We start from the raw sequence: 11,791 nt of genomic DNA on the forward strand, positions 1-11,791 counted from the left end.
ATTAATGTTAAGAGAATTTTCCATTTTGGGATTTTACAGTAAAAATTACATTTATACTGTAAAAGATGGCCTTTAGCACATTTTTTATGGCGGCTTTTAATCTTGCATCAAATAGTGAATTGCATACTGATGCAGACTGTTGCATGTACAACTCACTAGCGGTAAATATTGTACTGTTAGTATTGAGCAACAAGAAGCAAGACAGTTGCAAGCCTTCAAAGTTAGAGTTATGTAAAGCTTTTAATGGGTCAGTTAGGTCCTAGAGATGTGTTGACAACAGCTGCGCAGGGGGGGGGCCCTATGTGATTTTTTTTCATGGGGCCCAAATTTCATGGCGGTGCCCCTGAATTAGTGTACTCCTTTAATTCAAAGTTGTGTATTAAGGACAATCAGCCTATTTGAAGTGATTCACCTAACATAGATACATAACAAACACTTAACTGTACCAGTATCAGTCAGTGCCCATCAGATAATAAGTAGAATTAACTGTAAAATAAGAAATCAAAGTTTATCAGGAGGTGATTTCTTACCTCTCCATATTGACAGTTTCCAACCAGCCTATATACTTCATCAGTCTAATCCTAAATCCTGAAATTTAGTTATGGCTGTAGGTTTTGGTGTGCCACCCCAAGATTTTCAGTGGACCCATCTGGCCAACCCCTATAAAAGTTCTTTGGGTGCCATTGACTCAGCAAAGTTTTCTTTAGCAACTTCCAGCTTATTGTTGTGATTTTATGTCATACCATTTGTATGGTTTTATGCTCTGATAAATGTGCCTTAAACTACCTGTCCAACACCAAACAACAGACAGAGATAGCAGAATGGAGCATTTAGCAGCTGAATTACCAGATATTTTTTTCAGGAGTTGTGGAGATCAAAACAGAGCTCAAAGGAGAGTGAATATTGGACTTAATTTCGTCAGGTCACCTGAAACATCACCCCAACTAAATGTTGCTAAATGTGTAAAATAGACAGCTCTTTGAGTATCACCTACTGTATACCTGTCATCTATCAGCTTTTAGAGGATGATATGTTAAAAAACTGGTCTTGTGAAAACACTTAATCTATAGCCGTGCTATCTTTGTGGCTATAGGATTCAATCACAACTCATGGTCCTCATCAGCAAAAGGAGCTGGCTCAGGTGTCATCACGGGGATTGTTAGTAAGAAGTGGTCATACTGTCTGGACTGACAGTTACAAGCAGTGATGATGAGAATTCCACTATATCTTAAGACCAGGATGGATGCCGTTAACTCAGCTGGGATCATCTGAAGCGTTGCAGCTGGACTACCTGTCCTGTAAGAACAGCTCACTAGAATCTTCAAGTCACAATGAGTCAGCACCAAACCACCACAAGACATGAGTGGTATGTGTGTCATTTTTCTTTCACACACACAGGCCTGAAATTCACACAAAGACACAGACAGGACCTATAGACATGCATAAGCGGAGAGATGTCAGAATGATGGTGCTGCCATATAGCACAGCTTTCAGTGTGTTTCATACAGCTAATACAATTAGTGCCCTATTAGTCATCATATTAACCCCAGTGTTCATGGTATGTTTTTTGGAAATGTATAGTTACAAGGGAGCTCTGTGCCTCTTTCAATAGGTGTGTGTGTGTGTGTGTGTGTGTGTGTGTGTGTGTGTGTGTGTGTGTGTGTGTGTGTGTGTGTGTGTGTGTGGGCAGGCTCAGGCTGACTCCCATCCTTTGTTGTGTGAGCTCTGTTTGATTGGCAGGTGGTTGCCCCTGCTGGCTGGGTGCTGGACCTGACTGACCAGTATCATATGGAGGTCTTTATCCCTGCATGCTGAGCAGGACACACACTGCTGCTTCTGGACACTGCTCTTTAACCCATTTAACACACTTGAACAAAGGCAGAGGACCCCCATGTATACATGTTCGTGCACCATAGAACAGCCTGGAATTTAACCAGCTCCTGGGGTCTAAAGTTAGGGCCAGTTGGCCTCCACGTGACACTGTGGTTGTGTTTGTTCTTTTGAAAGTAACACTCGTTTATAAAGAAGCAGAAATATGATTTAATATGAACAAGTTGTTTCTCATTGATACAACACAACATACTGAAGAGTCAGTAGACAAGAGTAATTTAATTTTCATCTGAATGTGTCCACCAAAGTATCTCTGTGGTCCAGGATTCCAGGATTTGGTTTGCCTAGCCTGAAAGAACAGTAACATGGCCTTTCCCTGATTACAACCAATTCTCTTTATTTTATTTTATTTTTTTCTTAGATTAAGTTAATAAGTTATTTTTCATCCTCCATTCAAAAAAAGTCTCATAAAATCAGGAAAAAGTTTTTACACTTGCACAGGTGTAAAAGTTGGTGTATCAATAAAAATGACTAAGTGCAATGGAAACAGATTAAGCAAAAACATTATGACTTCTCGTTGTAGTCTTTGGATGACTTTTAACAAGCTTATGTATGCACACAGGGCTGTTACCAGAACTCTTTTAATAGCACAGAGCTGTAATATTAGCTGTTCAAAACTAAATAACTTTTTTTTATTAGTTTGCGATTTACATGTTGCTCTTTTAATTACATCATCTTGTTGCGCCCTCTTCTTCAGCAGTGACACATGACTGAAGAATTAGCACCACCTACTACTCGCCTCAGTGAATTAACTCCCAGTATTCAGTAGTGGATGGGAAAGTACATAATGTAGCATTTTCTTTTGCAGATTTTCTGAAAATTCTGTTAAAATTAAGATGGAAACCCAACTACAAAGCAACATTGTTATTCAGTTAGAGCCGTGTTTGTGTCCACCTGGTGAATGTAATTAGAATATTTAACCTCCTTTCTACTCTTTTTTGGTCTCCACCAACTTCTGCGACAGGTGGCACTCCAAAATGATCCACTATGTTCTCCAGCTACTTATCAACCTTGTCTGCTGTTTGGTGCTTGACAGGTATATGCAGTGGGTTTATCAGAGCTATTTTTACCTAAAACAGCTGCCTGCTGCTGGAAATGAGTTTGATGAGAGTGTTGAGACTGAACCAAAACAGTCATTTTGCCAGACATAAACCAAAACAATTAGCTAAAAGATGCTAAAAAGCTTTAAAGAGCTGAGGGGAACAACACAGTCCGCTTTGAGAGACCTCTTTCACCACACACATACTTATTTTCCTGTTGTCCATTTAATTTATTGCCTTGTGAGACTAATTTCTCCGAGTTATTTGGGATCGGTAGTACCTGATAAGTAACTAAACATTGTCAACAATAATTTAGTCCCAATGTCCTCAAACGAGACAACAATAAAGTCCCAATGTCCTCAAACGAGACGTTAGCCATATCAAACTGCAAACATTATTAATTAAAAAAACAAACACGTTTCAATCATAAATTTTGATCAGGTTTTGGACCTTCTTCACTTTGGGGTCAGGATTGGCTGCAGACTGACTTAGTAGAGATGGCTGTTGTCTTGTTTTTATATAGATTAGTGTATTGTGCTCTTACTACCACTAGATGGCACAGAAAAGGTCCACGAATGAGGACAACAGGTCTAAGTAAAGTAGAATGAAGTATATGGTCAGGTAAACCCAAAATGTGATGTTGTTACTAAGGACACAAGGTCTCGGGAGGATATTGATTACTGCAACCATTTTTAGGCGATCCACTGATCCAACATATTGTGTATTAAATAATGAATATACTAATTCACTATGCAGTTCGGATTGACTAGTAAAGACATAATTTTGTAAGTTGTGACTGGTGGTGCATTGAGGATAACATAAATCTTTCTATTATCAATTTCTTTGTCTTTATTTTCCAAAAACACATCTTGCAATTTTCAGTGCTGACACCCACAATGATGAGAGAAACTTTTAAGTTATGTACAGCCATCCTTGAAATTAAACAGATTTAAATGTTGATTCACAGCAAAAATGTCAACTTACTACAATAATTCTTTAAAAACTAAATCTACTCTGTGACCTTAAACTTGCCACAGACAGAAGCCATCGTAGTCCAAGTTCAAATTGCAGATTAAACTGTGTAGTTAATTTTTCCATGTTGTGTTATACGGAAATGTTTTTCATCAGTGTCATCATTTTCTCATCAGTGTGAAGAACAAATGCACAAGTTGCTCTCATATGTGGACTGTCTTCCCTCCTCCTCCCTCTTCCCTCCCTTTCTGCTCAGCTGAATAACCACTAAAGGTAAATTAGATCATAATGACCCTGCACCATCCATACAAAACCTGATTAGACATGCAACCCTCTGCCTAATGAGCTGAAAAACTGCTGTGTGTGTGTGTGTGTCTGTGCGTATGTGTGTGTATGAAATGTCTGTATTTTGCTCCTTTAGTCACAGCTCTGTGTGGCATCGTCTAACACACACAGACACTAGTAACCATGTAAACACACACACACACACACACACACACATATCTGAAACCATGTGCCGTTGTATGTAGGTGATATGTCACTAACATGCATGGCACTAGAGGGCATGTATCAAGTCATATTGACACATCCAGCAAACATTCACTTGGAATCATATTTTTGACCAGCTGATGAATGGAAGCTCAATGTTCAGGGACAAGATCTTTTATAAAGTGTGAGTTGAAGACCATGTCATGGCTATGAACTTATTTCTCCGGTCTTCTTTCCTCCCCTTCACCCTGTCACAGCAGATAGGGTCCTCTTACTGTAGTTTAAATGCATGTTTCCATACTACCTTTAAATTGTATGTTGGCTTAAATAATACTAAAGAGTTTGTATGAATCAGTGTATGTCACCAAACACCAGCAAAATAACAACATTCCCATCAGCCTCAGCTGCACTTTGTGTTTAGTGCAAATATTAGCGTGCTAACACGCTAAACTAAGATTGTGATTGGTAAACACAGACTGCACAAAATAATGGACTTACCTACCAAGACATCACCCATAGGTTTGTGGATTTCTGTTTCTGTTTTAACTTTAACCCTTAATACTTCACCCTAACTTAGGGTGACCATATTTTGATTTCCAAACACTCGGCCAGCCACGACATAGCCTACTTAAATGATACTCGCAGTTTACTCAAAGATGCCTTATCATTTTAATATATTTAAAATTTATATGTATGGATAGAAAATTCAGTTATATCACAAAATAATATCTCTCAAAGACAGAAATTCAGATAGGCCCCTATAGGGAACACATACACACACTAGAGTGTGGCGATCCGAGCCCGACGATACCCGACGGGTCGGCCGGGTTTGGTCAAAAATGTAGCTATAAATTGTATTCGGGCTCGGGTCGGATTCAGTCAGCTTTCAGTGAAAATGTAGTGTAAAAATAAATAAAATCCTATTGTCTGTCCTGTTTATTGCTTGGGCACTGTTATTTACGTGACAACACCTGAACATAACACACACAGACACACATTGGCTGTTTGTTTCTGTCTCTCCTCTCGCTGGAAGTCTCGGACCTCCAGCCACCCGCCTCCGCCTTCATTAAACGCTGAAAATAAAATAAAAGAGGGAGACAGGTTTTTTCCTATTTTATCTTATTTTGTTTTATTTCTCCCTCTCCTCTCGCTGGAAGCCTCGGACCTCCCGCCTCCCGCTCCCATGTCAAACACGGAGGTCTCCATCTCCGCTGAGCACCCACGGCGCACGCCCGGCCTGTTAAATACCCTGTAACCACTGTGTGACAAACTCAGTGCTTTGGTCATTAAATAATGTCGGGCTCGGTTCGGGTTCGGACAGAAATATGCGGCCCGCGCCGCACTCTAACACACACACACAAACACACGGAAAACCGGACATTATCATCAGTTTATAAAACCCCCCCAGACGCCCCGGACGGGACATGAAAAGTGGACATGTCCGGGCAAAAGTGGACGTTTGGTCAGCCTACCCTAACTCCCCGTATAGTTGCCATGAATGTGGAAGTTAGCTGTAGAGACCAAAACCTTTTTTTGTGTGGGGTTGTCAACGTGTTTATTTCTGCTAAAATTGGGCATTTTAACATGGGGGTCTGTGGGGATTGACTGGCTTCTGGAGTCATTCAAGGATCTGCAGTTTTTCGTGTTGGCTTCATTTTTCAGCCCCAGAGGTTGCTGCTTGGGTAAACATTATACCTGCTAAGCATCAGTGTTGTTTCCCTCTAAGTGCTGGTGCCCAGCGCCAATTAGGTAACCTTCTGGTTACATTGCAGCTGCGGATTTGCTTATCTGGGGACTTGGCCTGGTTAACGTCCGAATCGGCCGCGGTGATGCCGAGGGTCAAAGCTGTCAGCAGGGTGACAGCTGTGATTTGTTGTGTAATTCCACTTAGGACAGTGAACTGTTTGAGTTGTTATCTGTGTTGCTTATTGCCAGGTTGGCGGTTTCTTAGTAACCAGTCCCATTATTGTTGGTAGACCCCGCTGTTTAGGTCTTCCAGTATGTGTGTTAGCTTTGTGCTAGCTTAGCTTAGCGCTAACTCCAGTTGTATATATTGTAAATAGTATCACACTTTTCACATTACTTAGCATGAAGCCGTAGCGGTGAACTCGATTTTTGATTAAACTTCTGTTTTTGTTTAGTTTAGCAATCAGGCCTGGCATTGCATTTTTGTCTGCTTCTTTTGTTTGTAAGGTTGAGGCAGCACTCTGGGAAAGATAGAGTTTCTTCACATCACCTGTGTTTAACAGAGAACCATTATTTGTAAGCAACTTTCATATCCATCGTGTTAGCAATAAACTGCTCTCTGTTGTTCATTCAAACACGCTCTCTGTTTCACATTTTATGTTACGCTCTAAAACCCCAAGACTGGGGTGAAACAATCAGTCATTAGCATGGCTGTAGACTACTAAGCTACATCATCATATGTTTTTGTTTTAAAACAAAAGTATTGCCATCCACACTACTCCCACCTTTGCAAATGCTGCTCACACCATATTTAGTTTGAAAACTGTGGGATGTGTTTTAGTCTGGACGGGCATAAACTTGTTAAGACTATGGTAGACACCCCTGTTCACTTCCCAATTGGCTCTTATGAGTCACATTGTGTCAAGTGAAACATCATAGCTAGGTCTACATACATACCTTCTTGTGTGGGTACTCCTTTCCAATTACCGTGATCCACCTCATTGGCAGTCCAAGCAAAGAAATCACTGGTCTTACTTTTCGCCATTTTCATAATACTTTCTGTAACTAAGCAACCAACTGCAGTGTAGACAATCTGCTTCATGTTTACACCAGCACGCACATGCCCAGTGTACATAGATGGTCATGTGATATGCGTTTTCAGCCGTGTTAGTATTGACGGAGATTATTAGTGAAACTTTGCTAAGAAACTTTTATGTATGTAGATTTCATTTTAAAACTGTTTTAATTTAATTCTTACTGCAGATGCAACCTTATTCTTCTTCCTATAAGAACTGTAAGCTGACTGACTGTTGGTGCGTCACACTGTGGAAGTCTTCCAGTTGGACCATCAGGACAAAAAGGAGACACTGTTCTACAAAAAGTTTCAACCCATAGACACTAAACCCCTGACACTATTTTAGAGCCGTTGCACTAGTGACCACTGACCTTGACGAGGAAAAGCCATCTGTTGGTGTTTGAAATGATAATTTTTGCATGTACCATAAAAGATATCCTATTTGTTTTCTTTGTACCTCCTCTACTACACACGACCCCAGGGGTCTGTAGTCCTGATGTGACCTTTGCTCTCTGTATTGTTTGTCACTTCATTCTTGTTGTTAATGTAGAATCTGAAGGTTATTTTGCTGTTTTAATTCACTATGAAAATCTATTTACACCGTCTTTTTTCCTTCTCCTCCCTCTCCTTCCTCTCCTTTCAGCCCTCCCACTATCACTCCTCTCTCCTCCTCCCTCCTCCCCTGTGCCTTTCCTCAGCGATAATGAACTGCCTGTCTTGCCCCTGTGAATCTGTTCAGAGACTTTGTGAATGATAGACTAACCCCTTTCTGAATTATAGACTCCTAGGGGTCACCCTGTATCCCCAGGGGCCCATTGTGATTGCCCCACTCACAGCCTCTCTCAGCTGCACTTGACAGCCCATTGGTATGGTGTTTGTGTGAGTGTGTGTGTCCCATGCTTCCTCTCAGGTAGAAGAAGCCAGCAGATCACTCCCTGCCCTCCAGCATGCCTCACTGCCTCTTTTATAGAGTCTCTCTCTTTGACTGAAAGGAGCCTGGATACTTAAATCCAACTGCAGCCCACTCCCACTAACTTCCCTTCTCACCACATTTTCCAGGGAAGTGAGCAGCACAGTCAGAGGAGAAGAGAGAGAGAGATGGGGAGATGCTGGAAAGAGAAAAACCGAGCAAGTGTGCATTAAAAGATTGAGAGTCAATGAACCTGCAGTAAAAATGAGTGAATGCTACAGCTGAATACAAAAAAGCAAACATATTGAAGATAACAAATACAGTAGTTGCAGGGATGTATATGTAAAATGCAAATGAATACTCTTATCCAGTGTTGGGCAGTAACACATTATACAGTACATTACTGTAATGCGTTACAGTAATAATACTAATACTAAACACTGAAACACCTACTACGACCGACAGCACAACAACATGAAGCTCTAGGAAATACACCCCAGCAAAGGTGAGTCCTCCTCAGCTGCGGAGGTCGGCTGAAGCCCTACACTAGCTAAACAACCAAAACTTGATTTTACTCGTGGGCAGCTGCAGGCTACAAAGAAGTGCTGAAGCTTGTGGTTGGATATGTTGTGGATGAAATGTTGCTCCACAAGTGACTCTCCGGGGTGTGGCGGGGAGTAATACTTTGAAAAGAATAAGGAGTAATGAGTAATAAATTACATTTTTAGAGTAACAGGCAGAACATTGCTCTTATCCATCCAAATTTGTTCCATTCAATCAAGTACACACCAACCAAAACTCAGAAAAATTCAGCCAACATGGAAGTGGCAAAAACTGCAGTTCCTCAAATGGCCACTTGAAGCTGGCTCCAAGGGCAAGTCATTCCCTGTAAACACCCACCACAAAAAGGTTTTGGTCTCCACAGCAAATTTCCCCGCTCATGACAACTGTATGCGGGTGAGTTTTTTTTTATAGCTCACCCGTTTAATCTAATGAAGGCTTCAAGTTATACATAATTAAGGACATGCCTGCTTTGAGGGAGAGGTGGGTGCCATTTGTTGACAAGTCTCTACCAGTGGTACAACACTGGTTAGGTAACGTAACCATGGCATTACCTCAGACTCACAGTATATAGGCATAGCCATAGGTGTCACTATTTCAGTGTGTTTTCAGATCATGAACGTTAATTGTAACACTTCAGTCACCTAAAAAGTCTTGTTCAGCATTTTATTGTGGATATTCAGTTTTTTGGGTAAGTGTGTTTTGTTTTGGTTTGTCTGGGGGTGTTTTTGCTCGCGAAAATTAGTATTAGCATTATCACAGTCAACCATAGCTGTAAATGCACTTTGCCAACCAAGCTAGCAGCTAGCAGTAGGGTTAGCCCCACCCTCTTGTCCAAATATGGTCACTTCTTGCTCCAAAAAATCCAAAGTCACGACAGCAAAAATGCCAAACTCATAAAAACATGAGTCCACAAACCAATGAGTGAGGTCAAGGTGGCTAAGTCCATTAAGACCCTATGGACACAAATTTATTGTGAAGTCAAACCTGTATCAAACTGATGGTGAAAATATGCAGATCAGATTATACAGCTTGGTTCTTAGGAACAGAGAAAAAAGAGCAGACCATACAAATAGAATAATAATGGAAGCATTTGGGGGTTGCTATCGGTCAGCTTGAAGCTACAATTTCTCATGTTACTTATTCAGGTTTGCATTATACATATTTAAACATCACTTACATCATTGTCTTTAAGATGGTTCAGTGGGGGCATTTAGGGCAGAAATGACACTGGCTTAGTTTTACAGTTTGGTCTGCATTTAGAGAAAGAAAGAGAAAGCTTTAGAGGAGCAGCTCTCCATCTATACAGTGGCATGCAAAGGTTTGGGCACCCCTGGTTAAACTTTTGTTTACTGTGAATAGTTAAATAAGTAGAAGATGAACTGATCTCCAAAAGGCATGAAGTTAAAGATGAAACATTTCTTTAATATTTTAAGCAAAATCACTTTTTTATTTCAATCTTTTACAGTTTCAAAATAACAACAAAGGAAAAGGGCCTGAAGTAAAAGTTTGGGCACCCTGCATGGTCAGTACTTAGTAACGCCCCCTTTGGCAAGTATCACAGTCTCTAAACACTTTTTGTATCCAGCAAAGAGTCTTTCAGTTCTTGTTTGGGGTTTTTTACCCATTCTTCCTGAAAAAGGCTTCTAGTTCTGTGAGATTCTTGGGCCGTCTTGCATGCACTGCTCTTTTAAGGTCTATCCACAAACTTTTAATGATGTTTAGGTCGGGGGACTGTGAGGGCTGGAGGGGACTGGAAAAACCTTCAGCTTGAGGTAGTCCATTGTGGATTTCAAGGTGTGTTTAGGATCATTGTCCTGTTGTAGAAGCCATCCTCTCTTCATCTTCATCTTTTTTACAGATGCTGTGATGTTTGCTTCCAGACTTTGCTGGAATTTTATTGAATCCATTCTTCCCTCTACCTGTGAAATGTTCCCCGTGCCACTGGCTGCAACACAAGCCCAAAGCATCATCAATTCACCCCCGTGTTTAACAGTTAGACAGGTGTTCTTTTCATGAAATTCTGCATCCTTTTTTTCCCCACAAAGTTCAATTTTAACTTCACCACTCCACAGGACTTGTTTCCAAAAAGCATCAGGCTTGTTTAGATGTTCCTTTGCAAACTTCTGTTGCTGAATTTTGTGGAGAGGACACAGGAAAGGTTTTCTCCTGATGACTCTTCCATGAAGGTCGTATTTGTACAGGTGTCACTGCACAGTAGAACAGTGCACCACCACTCCAGAGTCTGATAAATTTTCCTGCGGGTCTTTTGCAGTCATGCCGGGGTTTCTAACAATCCTACGAGCAGCTCTCTCCTAAAGTTTTCTTGGTCTTCCAGACCTCAACATGTTAACTGCCATTTCTGAATTACATTACAAACTGAGGAAACAGCTACCTGTAAACACTTTGCTATCTTCTTATAGTATTCTCCTGCTTTGTGGGTATCTGTTCTTACAGTCTGCTAGGCAGCTGTTTAGATGAGCCCATGGCTGCTGATTGTTGGGACAAGGTTTCAGGAGTCAGAGTACTTATAAAGCTTAGAAATTTGCATCACCTGGCCTTTCCTAATGATGATTATGAACAAGTCACAGCCCTAACAAGCTAATTAAGGTCTGAGACCCTCGTTAAAGCTTAAATGTCTTTGGGTGCCCAAACTTTTGCATGGTGCTCCTTTCCTTTTTTCACTCTAAAACTGTACATAACAAATATAATACACTAATCTTGCTTAAAATGTTAAAAAGCATGTTTCATCTTCAACTTTGTGCCTTTTGGAGATCAGTTCATTTTCCACTTACTTGATTATTCATAGTAAAAGAAATTTCGACTGCGGGTGCCAAAATTTTTCACTGTTTATACTCTTTGTGTCTGTGGTGTCGGGCATACGAAAATGTGGCTGTACAATCTCTAACAGCTAGAGCCAGCAAAAATTCATACACGTCATCCAGTGGATTTCAGCTGAAAGATGAGTAGAGAGATTTGGGTGCTGGTAACAAGGAGCTCACCATAGTCCATTTACACATACTATTGACCTTATTATGATACAACGCTGGTTGAAAATCAGCAAAGAATTCCTTGGGCCAAAGTCTGATCTTTTCCTGAATGCTAGAAAGTTGTTTTTGTGCCCAAAACTGACCTCACGTTAACTACAGCGTTGTTGCCATGACCGTG

This window comes from Epinephelus moara, chromosome 20, assembly GCF_006386435.1.
Source record: "Epinephelus moara isolate mb chromosome 20, YSFRI_EMoa_1.0, whole genome shotgun sequence".
Taxonomy (NCBI): Eukaryota; Metazoa; Chordata; class Actinopteri; order Perciformes; family Serranidae; genus Epinephelus; species Epinephelus moara.